Source organism: Sorex fumeus, unplaced genomic scaffold (assembly GCF_029834395.1).
Source record: "Sorex fumeus unplaced genomic scaffold, SorFum_2.1 ptg000034l, whole genome shotgun sequence".
Lineage (NCBI taxonomy): Eukaryota > Metazoa > Chordata > Mammalia > Eulipotyphla > Soricidae > Sorex > Sorex fumeus.
The window spans coordinates 30,103,078-30,120,329 of record NW_026606091.1 but is presented as its reverse complement, the minus strand read 5'-3'; the positions used below and the strand labels follow the sequence as shown (position 1 = coordinate 30,120,329).

Below are 17,252 nucleotides of genomic sequence, written 5' to 3'. Positions count from 1 at the left end.
CCATGTCCATGGTGCCTGTTCAGTCTACACCCCCTCTGTAGTGCCCACCGGGAAGAGCCCCCACCTTGCCCCCAATGCTTCCTGGGTGCCAGGCCCCCTAGTGGCCAGATCATGTCTCAGGTAAAGGACCTGCAAACCTCCTGTATTTCCCAAACCTCTCAAGGACTGGATGGAATTTCTCTGCCCAGAGCCTCACCCCAGTGTGGAACCCTTCACTGCCCACAGGCTCCCCAGACAGCACAAGCCCACAGTGACCCTGTGCCCCACCATCAGAGATGGATTTGATTCTCAGCCAGACATACGTGTTCCCGAACCTCCTCTCCCCACAAGGCTGCCCTGTGGTGTCCACCAGTGTCCCTAGCATTCCTGTGCCCCAGCCCCAAGCCTTGCATGAGTCAAACGTGTCTGTGAGGAGACTTGGGGCGTGGGAGGAGGGGATGAGTGGAGGGGACATGAGTTTGTGGTATGCAGGAACGGGAGACGGTCGGAGGGAGCGGCCACCCCAGACAGGTGTTCTCCACACAGGGCTTTTTCCAGGTGGTTCTGGAAGGAGGGTAGGGAGGGTGCCAGGCAGAGGGGGAGAGAGCTGAGTAGAAGCTGGGCAGTGCGGTTGAAGTGGAAGTGGACAGAGGTAAAACCTGCTCAGCCTGAGGATGGAACCGTCTTCCTGTCTTTGGAGCCTGCCTAGGTTTTGGGTGGCAAAACTGTGAACGTTGCTGCCCAGCTTAAATACACAACCTCAGACCAGGGAGAGAGCTCAGGGTCAGGGGACCGTGTGCAAAGACACAGGTGCCTCCCTGGACACTGCCTGCCCCCTGGGCACCATCAACTTTAGCTCTGGAGGATCCCATCCCATCCCAGGGATGGCCCTGTCGCATTGGGTCTGAGCCAGGTTCATCATTGGGCCATCTGTCCCTGGAGGCCATGTCAACAGTACGACTTCGTGGGTGACCCAGCCTGCCCTTACCAGAGTGACTTCAGGCTTTTTGGGTGTCGTTGTACAACCTTTCTTGGGAGCTACTGAGGCTTCCAGGAGGCTCCAGGGCAAAGCATTTCTAGAAGATGCGGCCAAATTCTATGGCAGGTCTCAACCATGATTGACGTTCCCTTCAGAGGTCCTTCGAAGCACCGTGCCAGGCCTGGGATGCCCTGGTGCAGGGTGTTCCCCGTCCCTGAGGCTGTGTTGCTTCTGCAGGTGCAGAGAGCAGAAGTACAGTTATGAAGGTCTGCCCACGACGTCCGTGATCATCGCGTTTTATAACGAAGCTTGGTCAACCCTCCTTCGCACCGTTTACAGTGTCCTCGAGATGTCCCCAGACATCCTGCCGGAGGAGGTCATCCTGGTGGATGATTACAGCGATAGAGGTACCCGGCCTCCCCTCTACCCTCCCCTGACCTCCCCTTTCCCCACCCCGCCCTCCCTTGACCCCCATCCTCCCCTCCCCTGCTCTTGCCTCTGAGCTCTGTCTGGTTCTCGCTGTGGACGGGTTCTGATTGAAGGCTGTGCTGGGCTGTTCTCTGGGAGGCTCTAGATAACAGTGATTTACAGGAGACAACAGGGAACGTCTCCTCGCAGTTGGGGTATGGCTGTAGAGGGCAGGTGTGGGAGCACGTGTGGGGGACAGGTGTGGGGGATAGGTATGGGCTCTAGGCATGGGGGCACAGGTGTAGAGGGCAGGTGTTGGGGGGTGGGTGTGAGAGAGAGGTCTTGGGGACAGAGGTGGGGGAGAGGTGTTGGGGGCCAACTGTGAGGGAGGGTGTGAGGGCAGGTGTGGAGGCAGGTGTGGGGGCCAGGGGGGGGGGCAGGGGTGAACACTCGCCTTCTTTGGGGTGCTGTCCTCCCTGAACTGCCCCAGCCTGGCCCCTCCCCTCTCTCTCTCACTCCCACCTGTCCTGAAGGGTGTCCAGGGGACTCAGGCAGCACCTAGTAGGGGTCTCATCTCCCACCCTGCAGAAGAACAGTCACCTGGCCACACCTGGCTGCAGGGGATGCTCAGGACTGTAGTCTCGCTTGTTTGTTCTGGGGCCCGCTGGGCGGTTCTCCGGGCTTGCTCCTGGCCCTGTGCTCAGGGCTCACTCCTGGTGTGCTCAGAGGACCAGGTGGGGCGTTGGGGATCACACATCTTAACCTGGGGGACTGATGTCTTTGGGGTGGTGGCCATGTGCTCGGCTGGAAATCGTGGGAAGAGTATTCAGGGTCATTTAGCGTTGCCCATGACAGCGTTGCCCATGACAGAGTGCAGGGCAGGTGAGCATGAGGCGATGCCGATAGAGCCAGCTGGGCACCAAGTCCTGACAGTCCTGAGACCTGGGCGTCTGGGTCCAAGGGGGGCACGTGGGAACGTTGCTGGTGGTTCTAGAGTTCTCCATCCCAGCCTTCCCTTGCCCGGGCAGGGCGGGAGTGAGCCGGCTGCCCCATTCTCCTCCCCAGAGCACCTGAAGGAGCGCCTGGAAGCCAAGCTGGCCCACCTGCCCAAGGTGCGCCTCATCCGCGCCACCAAGAGGGAGGGCCTGGTGCGCGCCCGGTTGCTCGGGGCTTCGGGGGCCAAGGGCGACGTCCTCACCTTCCTGGACTGCCACTGCGAGTGCCACGAGGGCTGGCGGAGCCGCTGCTGCAGAGGTGCGTGGGCGGTGCCCAGTGGGAACATGGGAGACCCAGCTCCGTGGGCCTCGGGCTCAGCCTGGGTGCCCCGTCACCCAGTCTCAGGCCACGGCTCCATCCCTGGTCACATGATCAGGGACCCTGGTCTGGGAGCCTTCGAGGGCATCAGGCGCTGCTGTACCCACGGCTTGCTGGTACAGGGGAGTTGCTTTCACTGACGCTGGTCAGGTGCCTGAATCGAAAAGTGCTGCCGTGGGCAGAGAGGCCAAGAACAGGATGGTGTGGATCTTATCAAATCACAGCCCTAGGCAGCACATTTTGGTCGTCTTTCCTTCATGCTGGGCTGACTTTCCCAGGTCAGCCAGTACCTGTGTTGCCTGGGGCTCGTCAAGTCTGAAGGGACCCACAGAAATGGTGATTCACAGTAATTTCTCTTATGTATTTATTTATTATTTATTTTTTGCTTTTATGGGTCGCACCCGGCAATGCACAGGGGGTCACTCCTGGCTCATGCACTCAGGAATTACTCCTGGTGGTGCTCAGGGGATTCTATGGATGCTGGGAATCAAACCCGGGTCAGCCGCGTGGAAGGCAAAAGCCCTACCCACTGTGTTATGGCTCCAGCCCCTGAATTTTTTGGGGGGGAGTTGTGTGTGTGAAGGGGCTTACCCGTGAGTGCTCAGGGCTTACTCTTGCCTCTGCTCAGGGATCACTCTGGTGGTGTTCAGGGGACCACATGGGGTGCCGGGGATTGAACCAGGGCAGCCACCTGTCGGGCAGGCACCTTCCCTGGGGTCCTGTGTCTCTGGCGTCCACCTTCCTTAGCGTCACTAGGAAACCATGACCAGAATCATGGACAGGAAGCAGATGGCCCTCGCCTGGGTTATTTTTATTTTCTTACCCCTGTAGTCTTAAACTATGCTTTTAAGTATCATTCTTTGAAAGGGTTTTAAATGCAGGGGGGAGGGGAACCACTCCAGGCTGCCCTTCCCCCAGACCCAACTTACTCCCTCTACTTCCTCCCTCCTGATGCTGCATCACTGTTGTCGGCCACCCCCAGACTTCTCCAGGTGGGCTGTGCCCCCATGTGGCGTGGACAAGGATGCGGGGGGGGTTCAGGGTCTGCGTAGCTGGCCTCTGGAAGCACACGCACCCACTGTCTCCTCTCCCAGGTGTGGGTGTCCATCATCCGGCCCCCAGCCTCACCCTGCTGCTCTCTGCCCTCCCCATCCCTGTCCTCACCCACTCTGGCTTCCTTCATGGCTTCTTTCTCTTCCCCAACTTCAAAGAGGGTACCAGCAGCTGGACTCCCAGGGGCCCAGGCCAGTGCCAGGGGCTGAGAGCAGAGCCATCGTCGTGTCTCGCTCTCCCTCTGAATCCCAGGCTGGAGGGTGGCATTGGGGACCGATGCCATGCAGGGTCCAGAAGCAGGGGACCTGAGGGCACACACTGGGCCTCAGTGGGAGCGAGCACGGCTTGGAAGGGGCGCGGGCGTTCCCGGTCACTCCGGTCCTGGCCATATCTGGGTGGTGTGTGAGTGTGTGTGTGTGTTTGTGTGTGTGTGTGTGTGTGTGTGTGGTCACTGCAGGATCGGGGAGGAGGAGACGGCGGTGGTGTGCCCCGTGATCGACATGATTGACTGGAACACTTTTGAGTACCTGGGTAACTCCGGAGAGCCTCAGATCCGTGGCTTTGACTGGCGGCTGGTGTTCACGTGGCACGTGGTCCCTGAGCGGGAGCGGAAGTGGATGCGGTCCCCCATCGATGTCATCAGGTCAGGACTGGCTGGGAGCATAACACCCCCCCCCAACTGTAGCAGACGCCCGGGGGGAGGGCAGGGATGCTTCGCTGGGGCCCCACCTGGTTTTGTTCTAAAGCATCTGCTGATTATTTTTTTACTCTACACCCACCCCGCTCTAAGTGTGGGGTTCATATTCATTGACCTATTTTGTTTATTTAAAAACAAAGGTGAGGGGGCTGGAGAGATAGTTCAGTGGGTAGGGCGCTTGCCTTGCAGGAGTTTGCCCTGGGTTCGATCCCCCAGGCACCCTGTTATGGTTTCCCGAGCACCGCCAGGAGTGATTCCTGAGTGCAGAGCCAGAAGTTGCTCCCGAGCATTGCCGGGTGTGGTCCCAAAGCCAAAGCCAAAGTCAAAACAAGATAAATAAAAATAGGGTGAAGTATGTATCCTAAAATGTACTGCTCTGACCGTTCTTAAATATATAACTTGGGAGACTGAAGCGCGCTTTTCCCTCGACCTCGCAGAATCTCTCCAACCGTCAGGCGGTGTGTGTCAACCCCAGCCCCTAACGGCTCCATGGCCTCTAACACACCCCGACAAAAACTTTCCCCCTTCCAGACGCCTCACGCGAATGACGCCACCACGCTTTGTCCCTTCGCGTTTGCCTTCTTGCCGGTCCCGAGATGTTTGCCTTGGGAACCCATAATTCTGCCTTGTGTCAACGTGGCCGGTTTTGTTGGCCCCTTCACCTCCGGTGGGTGTGTCCGCCGTCCAGGAGTTGTGTGCCATGCCCCGGGGAGGACTGATATCACAGGTGCCCTGCCCCCTGGACTGATGCCAGTCTCCAGGGCCCGAGGTGGCTGGCTGCCACTTCCGGCTGTCCAAGTGGGCGTGGGGTTCTGGGTCAGGTGGCGACTCCATGGTGACGACTCTGAGCACTTAGTGGCAGGCCTCTGTGGGACTAAAGCCAGTTAGGGGATGGGTGAGGGCGCAGGGTGAGGGCGGCCGAGAGCCAGCGTTGGTCAGTGGGTGAGCCTGGGTCTGAGCCCGGCTGCTCGCGTTCTGTTTCATTTGTTTGGCTTAGTTTTCGGGCCACACTTGCTGAGGCTCGGGGTTACTCCTGGCTCTGCACTCAGGAATTACTCCTGGTGCCTCGTGGTGAGGGAGCTGGTGGGCACAGGATGGGGTGCAGGGACCAGGCATGTGTTAGGAGGCTCTGCAGACTTCCCCATCAGAAATGCGGGCGCAGGAGAAGATGGAGGCTGAGACTGGGGGTTTGGGGGACCTCAGGGGCGGTGGGGGGATTTGGAGAAGCTGATTGACATCTGGGGAAAAGGACGGATTGAGGGTGACACCCGGATTGCTGGAGTGGCCACTGGGGGGCCGCTGGCATTGCCCCTCACACAGCAGATTTAGAGACTGAGGCAGAGGAGGAGGGATCATGTGTCAGGTCACAGATGCAGCCTGTGATGTGGAGACATACTCCCTCCCCCCCAACCCCCTCCCCCAGTGCACACATATGAAGACATGTGCACACACCCACACACATGGACAAATGCAGCAGCTTCATGGTCAGTTGCCTGCCCCTCCCACAGTCTCATCTCATTTTTTTTTAAATGTAGGAGTACTGCTATTTATTCAGCCACTGATTAGCTGATTGAATTGTGCATGAACTCCACACATCATCTCAGCTTTCTTGCGTGTTTCAGTCACCCTGTTCCCTAGACTTATACCCTAAAGCCTTGTGAAAATGCTCTCATGCTGGCACCCCTCCCTCCCTCCCTCCCTCCCTCCCTCCCTCCCTTTTCCCTCCTTCCCTCCCCCACTCCTTCCTTCCTTCCTTCCTTCCTTCCTCCCTTTTTTCTTTGCCTCCCTCCCTCCTTCCTTCCTTCCTTCCTTCCTTCCTTCCTTCCTTCCTTCCTTCCTTCTTTCCCTCCCTCCTTCTTTCCCTCCCTCCTTCTGTCCTTCCTTCCTTCCTTCCTTCCTTCCTTCTTTCCCTCCCTCCTTCTTTCCCTCCCTCCTTCTGTCCTTCCTTCCTTCCTTCCTTCCTTCCTTCCTTCCTTCCTTCCTTCCTTCCTTCGTCTCTCTCTCCCTCCCTCTTTCTCTCCCTCCCTCCTTCTCTCCCTCCCTTTTCTCTCTCTTCTCTCCCTTCCTTGGTCTTCCCTCCCTCCTGTTCTTCCATCCCCCACCAAGGAGTCCCACTGGCCTTTTCCCGTGTACTCTGAGCCAGCAGTGCTGGGAGGACCCCCCCGTGCCACCAGAGGGACCCGGCTGCCACCAGTTTCCCACACCCACATCTGCACTCTGGGGTGCTTCCCTTCCAGCTTTCGACCTGAGCCAACTCTGGGGGCTGGGGAAGACGCCAGAATCGAGGGCTTCAGGGAAATGTGCTAGAATCATCTTTCATGGCCTCCAGCAGCCCCCCGCTGCATCTGTGAGTGCCTGGGCTCTGCTGTGAGACCACCACCACCGCCCACCCCACCACCCTCCCAGCCATGTGCTCTCTCCGCCCTCTCTCCGGGTCCATCTGCAGCTGCCGGGGTCCTCTCATGCTTAGACTTTGCCCATGCTGAGGCCTTCCCAGCACCCTTCATTCCTCTGTACTGGACACGCCCCGGTCCTGTACCCTCTCCGCCCTGGAAACAGCTGTCCCTGCCCTTGACCCCTCGTGAGCACATGCATCACACGCAGTTCTCTGATTATCTGGAGGGGTCTGGGAGCTTCCCCAGCTAGGACTCCCAGCAGAGCCCCCCCCACCACCAGTGCTCCCAGACTGGTGAAGGCAGATCAGGCCTGGGTAAGGGTTCCTGTGGCTGGCACTGAGACGCAGGTGTTGCAACTCTTCCAGGTCCCCGACAATGGCTGGTGGGCTGTTTGCTGTGAGTAAGAACTATTTTCAGTATCTGGGGTCTTATGATACAGGAATGGAAGTTTGGGGCAGAGAAAACCTCGAATTCTCCTTTCGGGTCTGTCTCTGTCTTTCTGTAGCCGTGCTTGTCTGTCTGTCTGTCTGTCTGTCTGTCTCTCTCTCTCTCTCACTCTCTCTCTCTCTCTCCATGCCTCTGTCTCTCTGGATTTCATGAAAACCTGTTAGACTTTCCCCCGCCTTGGCCTTTTGTCCAGTGTCCTGAGAGTGGACACGTGGACAGCCTATATATGTGCTTCTCTCATCTGACCTTCTCACAGAACGTGCTTTTAACTAGAAAAGCAGGAGGCAGGGAAGGAACCTCCTAGGTCCCCTGATTCTTTTCTTTCCCTCTGCTGCCCTGGGCTGAGGTTGGCCCCAGACACAGCATCCTGCCTCCAGGTCCACCTTTGGTCGCCAGGCTTGCTGAGCTCTTTAGGAAGTCGCCTCTGTATGTATGTAGCAGGGTGACTTTCAGAGTCTGACACCGAGAAGGATTCTCGGGAGAGCTTGTTAAAGGGGTCAGGTTCAGTGGCTTGACGTGCAGGCAGGAGCAAGAGTCACCCCCTGAGGCCGCCCTCTGCCCTCAGAATCCCCGAGGGACAGTTCTGTGAGAACCCCCGCCATTTCCGTGGGATTCCCAATGAACTTGTGTCTGGCATATTACATTTCAAGACCATATGCCATTGGTCGTGCTTTTTGATGATGTTAAAAATTACTGTTTAATTTTTTTGGGGGGGGGTTATTTGGGTCACACCCTGCGATGCTCAGGAGTTCCTCCTGGCTCTGTGCTCAGAAATTACTCCTGGCGGTGCTTGGGGGACCATATGGGATGCTGGGAATCAAACTTGGGTCAGCCGAGTGTAAGGCAAATGCCCTACCCACTCTGCTATCGCTCCAGCCCCTCTGTTTAATTTTTGTGAGAAATTTTTTCATCTTTTCTGATTGCTTGTTTTATTTTGGGGCCACACACAGTGGGGCTCAGAGGTTATGCCGCGCTCTACCCTCAGAGGTGACTCCTGTGCTCGGGGGACCATATGAGATGCCGGGGATTGAACCTGGGTTGGCCCCATGCCAGGCAGTATGCTCTACTCGCGGTACTAGTGTTCTGGCCCCTGGAATTTTTTTTTTTTAAGTAATAGAACATCCCAGCTTTGCATAAAGAGTGAACCAAATAGAAATTTTATCTTCCACGCAGGGCTTTCCTTCTCCCATCGTAAGGTACTGTCCTTTTGGGTCTTTTTTTTCAAAAAAAATTTTCTCTTTGAATTTGGTTGAAACCCAAACTCAGGGCTCACTCCTGGCGGTGCTCAGGGGACCGTGGGAGCTGTCAGAAACTGAACCTGGGTCAGGTACATGCAAGGCAGGTGCCCAACCCCATTGTACTGTGTCTCCAGCGCTTCAGCTGCTTTTCTGGATGGTTCATCTTGGGGGCCAGTGGTGGTGTGTGATGGTTCACACCTCTCTTGCCCTTGCACGAGTCTACCTCGTTGGGTTTTGAGGTGTGCTTTTAATGGTCTTTCTGCCTCTCCTCCAGGTGCCAGGCTACTCTTCCTGTGTCTGGCAGTTCCTCTTTCTCCCTTCCCAATTCTCTCCTTCCTAGCTGCTTTCCTCTCTTCTCTGGCTAGGAGATCAGGTAATCCGCCCGTGTGGACTGTCACCCACCCACGGGCTCCTGGCCGGGCCCACTCTGGGCCCTGTGAGCCCCGCGCATGAGCAAGCAGTGCATGGGCTTGTGGTCTTGGTTCTGGTTTCTAGACCTTGGGGCCGCTCCCTTGTTCTTTGGCTGCGCTCTGGAGCCCGCATGTGCATGGGGGTGGGTGAGGTGGGGATGGGCGGTGGGGTGAGGAGTGGGGTGGGGGGGGGTCGCCTGTTTCATGCCCTGGAGGGTACGGTCTCGGCAGTGTCTCTTTGGGTGATGCTTGGTGCCCGGCCTCTGTACTCAAGGGACAGCCGTGCTGATGGACCCGTTCCCCTCACCCAGCCACTCCCCTGCCCTGCAGATCTGCCAGTGCGGCGGGACCCTGGAGACGCACCCCTGCTCACACGTCGGCCACGTCTTCCCCAAGCAAGCTCCCTACTCACGCAAAAAGACTCTGGCCAACAGTGTCCGCGCTGCCGAAGTGTGGCTGGATGAGTTCAAGGAGCTCTTCTACCACCGCAACCCCCACGCACGCCTGGTGAGCTCCTCCTGCCCGCCCCGTCTGCCTTCACCCCTGCAGGCCTCCTCAGAACCAACCCCCCCTTCCTCCCCCCTCCTCCCTCCACCCTCCATGCCCGCACATCCACTTCCGGAGGGAGAAGCTGCGGTGGGCCTTGGTGAGGCCAGTGGGGGATTACTTGATTCCTCCATGGTTGTGATGACCCTTTGCTGATGTCTCTTGATGCCCACCCGGCTTTGAGAATCACAGCCAGCAGCTCATGCTGCCCACCCCAGGTTGGGGGACCCTGAGCTTGTTGCTTCTAGGAAAATCAGGGCTGGGTTTCAGCTACCTCCAGCCACTGCATTTTCTTCAGATCGTGGGTATTTCTGTCGTGGAGGGGAGGTCAGGCCCCATGCCATGGTCGCCAGGGCCTCTTCCTGGCTCTGCACTCAGGGATCATGCCTGGTGATTTTTTTTCTGGGAACCAAATGAGGTGGCAGGGACCAGGGCAGGGTGGCCACCTGCCAGGCAAGCGCCCTGCCCTTTGCACAAGCTCTCTGGTTCCTGTTTACTTATGACCCCCACCTGGAGGTGCTTGGGTTCTACCCTTGACTCAGTGCTGGGGGTTCCCTGCCGTGCCGGGACTCGGACCTGGGCCTCCTGTATGTGCTCTTGACCATTGAGCTATCTCTTCAACACAGAGTATGTATGTGTGTGTGAGTGTGTGTGTGTGTGTGTGTGTGTGTGTGTGTGTGTGTGTGTGGTGCCGGGGATGGGTCATGCATATGTGCGCTATCTCATCTCATCCCAGCCCCATCTCTTGTCTTTGCATGCGTGTCTACCTCAGCCAGCCTTCCTCAATCTGTCCCATTGAAGAAGTGCTGTGTGTCCAGGGATGCCCACAGGGCTGGGGTTTGGGGCTCCCATCATGTCCTAGGCGCTTCATGACCATCGAGGTGCACTGGGTCTCCCCAGGCTGGAGCTGGGCAACGGGGAACCCTGTGTGTGTGTGCGCGCGCATGTGTGAGTGTGTGGGGGGGGTGGTACCCCGGCTGCCACAGCTCTCTCCCTGGGCACCCACCCACACCCGCATAGCTGAGGCTTGGGGGCATCATCACGCCCCAGGACTGGGGTGGGGTGGAGTTGGGGGGGCTCTGGAGGACCTTCAGGCTGACCGCATGGACCCCCCTTAGGAGTCCTTTGGCGACGTGACCGAGAGGCAGCAGCTCCGTGAGAAGCTCAAGTGTAAGGACTTCAGGTGGTTCCTGGAGAACGTGTATCCTGAGCTGCACGTGCCCGAGGACCGGCCCGGCTGCTTCGGGATGGTGAGAGGGCTGCGCCCGGGGGGGCTGCCGGCAGGGTCCCCACGCCCTGCATGGGGCAGGTCCTCGATGCGGTCCCTTGGGCTCCCCAGCCCCGGCCCTCCCCTGTTGTATCCCCTGGCTCTTCCCCTCCCCCGGCTGGGTTTGGCTCTCAGCTCGCTCACGTGGGAACTTGTGAACGTGACTCAGGTTCTTCCTGATATTTTGTGCATGAGGAGACTGAGGCTTGCCTGGACTCTCCACACCACCTCTACCCATCACATCACTTCACACCCGAGTCTCAGTGTCTGGGCCAGTCAGTCATTCCCACCTCAGGGGTCCTGGGGACCGGAGGGGGGGGTAGAGGAGGATGGGGCAGGAAAAGGAGAGTCACTTCTGTTTTTCACCAAAAGAAAGAGAAAAGAAATCTTTGGGGTGGGGGGCAGAGAGATAGTCCCGGGGTTAATGTTAATCTTTGCCCTCTGTGTGGCCAACCCTAGTTTGATCCCCGGTGCCAGACGTGGTCCCCTGAACACCGTCAGGAGTGGCCCTTGAGTACCTCGAAGTATGGCCTAAAAACCCGTTCCGCACCCCCTCCAAACCCCTGCACACAAATGGGAAGTATTTGGGCTGTGGGGGTTGGGATTGGGCTTCACCCGGTGGTGCTCAGGGGTCACTCATGATGGTGTTGGCGTCAGACTGGGGCTTGGTTGCCTGCCTGGCAAGTGCTCTCACCGCCCAACCCCCCCCCCCCCCAGACTGTCTCTCTGGCCCCAGTGCGCCATTCACTCTGGAGAGAAATCACGCCAAGGTAGAGACTCCCCTCTCCTGGGCTGCACGGCTGGGCGAAGCTGCTTCCCCCAATCTGGAAGCCCTTTGGTCAGCACCCAGCGGGCTCTGAACACGTTCAAATCCTTGGCCACTGTGAAGTGTCCAGGTCTCCCGAGGTGCCGAGAGGATCAGGAGGCCGTTGTGGGCTGCCTGCCCCAGGGAGTGTGTCACTCTTGCTCGCCCTGCCTCTGTCTCCTGCATCCCCACCCCACCCCGTCCCACTGCATTTCTCTTTTGTCCAAGCGCAGCCCTGGAGGGGATCATGGGACATGATGCTCTTCAGGCCTTTGCACGTGACCAAACTGGGCACTATCCCCAGCACCCCATAGGATTCCCCACCAAGCACCACCAGGTGTGATCTCTGAGCACAGAGCCAGAAGTAAGCCCTGAGCATTGCTAGATGTGATACTCCCCTCCTTCAATCCCCCCCAAAAAATCCAAAATGAATAAATTAAGGAAGCTCTTATTTATTTATTTGTTTACTTTTGGTGTGGGGTCCATGCCTTGCGGTGCTCAGGGATTTACTCCTGGCTCTGTGCTCAGGGATCACTCTTGGCGGTGCTTAGGAGGTCCTGTGGGTTGCTGGGGTTTGTCCATGTGCAAGGCCAGCCATCTGACCTTCTGTACTATCGCTCAGGTCCCAGAAGCTCTTACTTTTGGGCCTGGCTCTTGTGCCGGGCCCTCCTCACTCGCTGTTTCTCCTCCCGCAGCATCCTGGGTTGACTCAGTTGTGTGTAAACCTGAACTGGAAACTCCCCTTATGTTTCTTGGTAGCTCCACAATAAAGGATTGCAAGGACTCTGCTTTGACTATAATCCTCCTGATGAAAACCAGATTGTGGGGCACCAGGTCATTCTGTACACCTGTCACGGCCTGGGCCAGAACCAGGTAGGTGACGCTTCTCTCTGGAAAAAGGCAGCAAGGGCCCCTGGGTTCAAGGTCTTGGGAGCCTCTTAAAGAGGGAAATTGGGGAAAATCTATGTGTGTTGTTGTTTTATAATTTTTATTTTTTTTTATTGAATCACTGTGGTATTCAGTTACAGGGCTTTCATGATTGAGTTTCAGTCATACAATGATCAAACACCCATCCCTCCGCCAGTGCTCATTTTCCACCACCAATGTTCCCAGTGTCCCTCCTGCCACCCCCATCCCCTGCCTCTATGGCAGACAATTTCTTTCTTACTCTCTCTCTGCTTTTGGGCATTATGGTTTGCAATACAGATACTCAGAGTCCATTATGTTTGGTCCTTTATCTACTTTCAGCACCTCTATGTGTGTTTTTAAAAAAGTGAATATTTGACCTCTTCAATTTATAAAGGTAATAGAGACTCACTGTAAAATATTTGAGAAATAGAAAGTGAAGCAAATGTGCCTGAGAGGATCTGGAGAATCCGCCTTCGGATGAAGATGAGTTTCTTGTCCCTCTTTCTCCTATGCACAGACTCTGGCTTCTGTGTTTTAACTAATTGTCATCATTGAATGTTTATGGTTTATATTTGATGATTTCCTCTTGCATGATCCATGCATGCTCCGATGTCTTTTTTGGGAATATTGTGCCTTTTGGCCTCTTGGTGGTTCACATCATGTAGTTCTTTGTTTGTTTTTATTTTTGTTTTTGAGTCACACCTGGGGTTACTCAGGGGTTCCTCCTGGCTCTGCACTCAGGCATCACTCCTGGCAGTGCTCAGGGGACCATATGGGATGCCAGGGATTGAACTCAGGTCAGCAAGGCTAACACCCTCTCCACTGTATTATCCCTCTGGCCCTGCACCATGTAATTCTGGAGGGGTGAGATGAACTGATTCTCTGCCTGCAAAGGTAATACAGACTCATTGTAGAACATCTGGGAAATAGAAAACGGATCAAGCAGTGCCTGATAGGACCCAGAGAAACCCGTTTGTGCAGTTATGACTAACCGTGCACCAATACCTACAGTTGGAGGAAGAAAAAGGAAAACCCTGCAGATCTGGGTCGGCTCAGGAGGGCACCTACTTGGCCGGAGAGGCTGGATTCCAGCACCCTGTCTCCCTGTGTGACCCAGGCCTGCCCTCTCCGTGGCAGTGCAGTTCCTGCCTGCACAGGACATTTTAGTGATTCCACGGTACCATTGCCTTGAATCAAACTCCCTCAAGTTTGCCGGGAAGAGGCAGAAAAGCCCAGAGAAGAGAAAGGGCATCTCAGGCCTCAGAGTTGCCCACTCGGCTACTGAGACTGTCCATTTTCTGGCCAGCTCAAGGGTAGGGACTGTGTGGGGTCTCAAACACCCAGGGAAGAAGCAGAGCATGAGAAGGGGGCCTTGGGGAACTCTGGCCAGGCACTCACAGACCCTCAAGACTGGACACTCAGGCTCTCTGCCTGGCCCCTGCGCTCTGATCCAGCCTGGTGTCCGTCCATTTCTCCATGGCCGACAGTAACCGTTGCCCACGAACGGCTCCTTTGCAGTTCTTCGAGTATACATCCCAGAAGGAGATCTGCTACAACACCCACCAGACCGAGGGGTGCGTGGCGGTGGAGGCGGGCGGGGAGAGCCTGGACATGGAGCTCTGCCAGGACCTGGTCCCCGAGAACCACTACTTCCTCCTGCGCTCTGTGAGTGGTGAGTGGGCAGTGTCATCTGTGCTGTCAATCTTGGGGCTGTAGTAGACCCCGGGAGTCTCAGGGAGGAGCAGGCCCCAGGCATGCTGTGATAAGGGACACGCTGGGAATGGGGGTGGGGTGGGATGGGGAACTGTTGGGGCCTTTGACTTGCAGGATCCCTAATGCTTTGCCTGTCTTCTCTTGTTCACTTGAAGTTGCTGGGGGCTGGGCGGGGCTTGAGACCAGCCTGGGGCTGCTGCTGCTGCTGCGGGAATGGGGTCTCCTTAAAGCAGATGTGAGGGCAGATCCTGCAGGGGGAGGGTTGGGGTGGTGGGGAAACTGTTCTACTTCTATAAACCTCACCCCCATTTTCCCCAGCTCTGGAATCAGGGGGAGCGGCAGGGAGATGGTTACAGGGGTCACCAAAGCACACACCCAGCCCTGGATTTATCCCACGTGGCCCCTCCTGAGCTTCACCATTTGCAGCCCTGGAGGTCCTGAGCATCACTGGGATGGCCCTGGTGGCCCCAGCACTGTAGGACCTAAGCATCACCTCCTCAGGTCTTAGCATTCAAGAAGATGGCCTGCTTGGCCCAAATCTCCACGGTTTTCTATCCCAAGAGTGGTCTAGAGGACACCCTCCAGTAAATAAATAACTTAAGAGGTGAACCAAATAAAACAAGGGCAGTACCCATAGCTTTGGCCAACTCTAGGAAGGACTCGGTGGATAGCCGGCAGCTTCCTTGGAAGCTGTCAAGCCCAGGCAGGGGCGCTGAGTGGTCACTTGTAGCACAGGGCCAGGCAGGGATTTCCTAAGGTGCTTGTCCTGTGGGCAGCCATCCCTGGTTCAATCCCTGGCACCACCTCTGGTACCCAGGCCCCTCTAGAAGTGACCCCTGAGGACCCGAGCATCCCACCCCCCACAGAAATTTTCCTTGCAGTGTACACTACCCCCGCTGGGGTCTGTTCTCCATCACCGTAGATTTGGAGCGGGCAGTGGATGCAGGCCCAAGAGGCACTAGGTCCCTCAGGCTGTGACCCCCTCTGCTATGGACTCTTGAGGAGATTTGTAATTCGGCTGTACCTTTGGCTCATTCAAGCACGGTTTAAGCACTGAAGAGGAGACAAATAATAAGAATGAAAAAGGAAAAAAAAAAAACAAAAAAAAACAAAAAACCTGTCCTCTTTCCTTGGATTCGTTCTCAGCCTGGCCCCAGGGATGGGAAGATTCTTCTGTCATACTTACAAAGGGTTCATTCTATGTATGAGAAGAAAGTAGAGGACATTTTCTGGTAGAAAAATGTTACAGTTAGGAATGAGAAGTGGAGTCTGGAAGGGTGATGATTCTTGGGTCAGAGGGAGGCTGTATGACAGGCTGTACCTCCGTGCCCCAGACCTTCTGGGTTCCTTCACCCAGTGCAGACATTTCTAAATATATATATTTCTGAAAGGACAAAAAAAAGATCTACAGGCTTAAGAACACATTTTTAAAAAAATTATTTTCAAATTTTATTTTTTTTGTTTGGGGGCCACACCTGGCGATGCTCAGGGGTTACTCCTGGCTCTGCAATCAGGAACGACTCCTGGCAGTGCTTGGGGGACCATATGGGATGCCAGAGATCGAACCCGGTTCAGCCGTGTGCAAGGCAAATGCTCTACCTGCTGTACTATTGATCCAGCCCTGCAAGAACACATTTTCAGGAAAAATCCTGTGAGCAATCACTTGTCATTCTCTGAGATTGCCTGTGATCTTTCCTAGGATGGTTCTTTGTTTCACGAACAGTCGAAGAAATGTGTTCAGGCCGAGAAGGAATCCAACGACAAGTTTGTCCCACTCTTACGGGACTGCAGCCTCTCAAGCCGTCAGCAGTGGTTCTTCCAGGAACAGATGCTATGACAGGCGGGAGCACACCGGAAGTGAGGGCCCTAGCCCCTGTGCCCAGCAGAGAGGGGCCGGGCTCCCCGACAGAGCGCCCACTCACCTGCCTTCCTCCGATGCCGTAGGTTAAGGTGGGGTGGGATTCGGTGCATAACGTGAATGCACTTGGTACTGGTTTGGAAACACTTGCCACGGTTCCCAAATACCCCCGTTTTCAGTAACCATCAAATGTTCACTCGTGGTTTTCAGGGAATTAAAATTTTCAAATATTTTTCTATTATTTTTCTTATAGTGTGTTTTATTTCCTCTAGAAAAGAGGTATATAATTCAAGTTGGTATTTGCAGTAGTTCCCAGGGCATGTCTGCATGAGTTCCCAGGAAATCAGACTCACGGCTTGTACTTTGCATCCCTTGGTACTACCTCACACGCTGGGTTGGGTGTTTCCTCCCTGTAGATAGGTAAAATCTAGGAATCTGGCATTAGTTCCTTCTGGGCATTGAGAGATTACTCACGTATTTACGTATTTAATAAAAAGACTATTTAGTGGGGCTGAAGCGATAGCACAGAGGGTAGGGCGTTTGCCTTGCACGCGGCCGATCCGGGTTCGATTCCCAGCATCCTATATGGTCTCCTGAGCACCGCCAGGGGTAATTTCTGAGTGCAGAGCCAGTAGTAACCCCTGTGCCAGGTGTGACCCGAAAAGAAAAAAAAAAGGCTATTTAGTTATTTATTTTGGTGGAGGCCACACCCACTTCTTTGTCAGTCTCCTGGAGAAGAGAATGTTTTCTGTAGATTTCATTGCCATGTTTTTCAGAGGTTCCCATAATATGCTTTCTGAACTTACCACACTCTTTTCAACTTCTTCCTGTTATTTCCAGTAAAAGACAGCACATTTGCATCAGTAGAATTGTAACCCTACCGCCCCCACTGTGATATCATGGAATATCTTTTTTATTTTGCTTACTTTTTTTTTTTGTTGTTTTGGGGCCACTTCCCGCAGTTCTTAGGACTTACTCCTGGCTCTGTACTCAGGAATCACTCCTGGCAGTGCTCAGGGGACCATATGGGGTGCCAGGGATTGAACCCAGGTTGGCTACATGCAAGGCAAATGCTCTACCTACCATGCTATCACTCCAGCCCCACATTCTCTTATATTACCCATATATGTGCCATTTGCCTATATGTAGCGAGTCATTTTTCTCTTGCTGCTTTGAGATTTTTCTGTGTGTGTGTGTGTGTGTGTGTGTGTGTGTGTGTGTGTTTTAACAGTT

At 55.4% G+C, this 17,252-nt stretch overlaps 1 pseudogene; it reads left to right on the top strand.

Moving 5' to 3' along the window:
* Window positions 1–924: 924 nt before the first annotated feature.
* Window positions 925–15,998, top strand: LOC130026623 (polypeptide N-acetylgalactosaminyltransferase 12-like; annotated as a pseudogene).
* The last annotated feature ends 1,254 nt before the right edge of the window (window positions 15,999–17,252 follow it).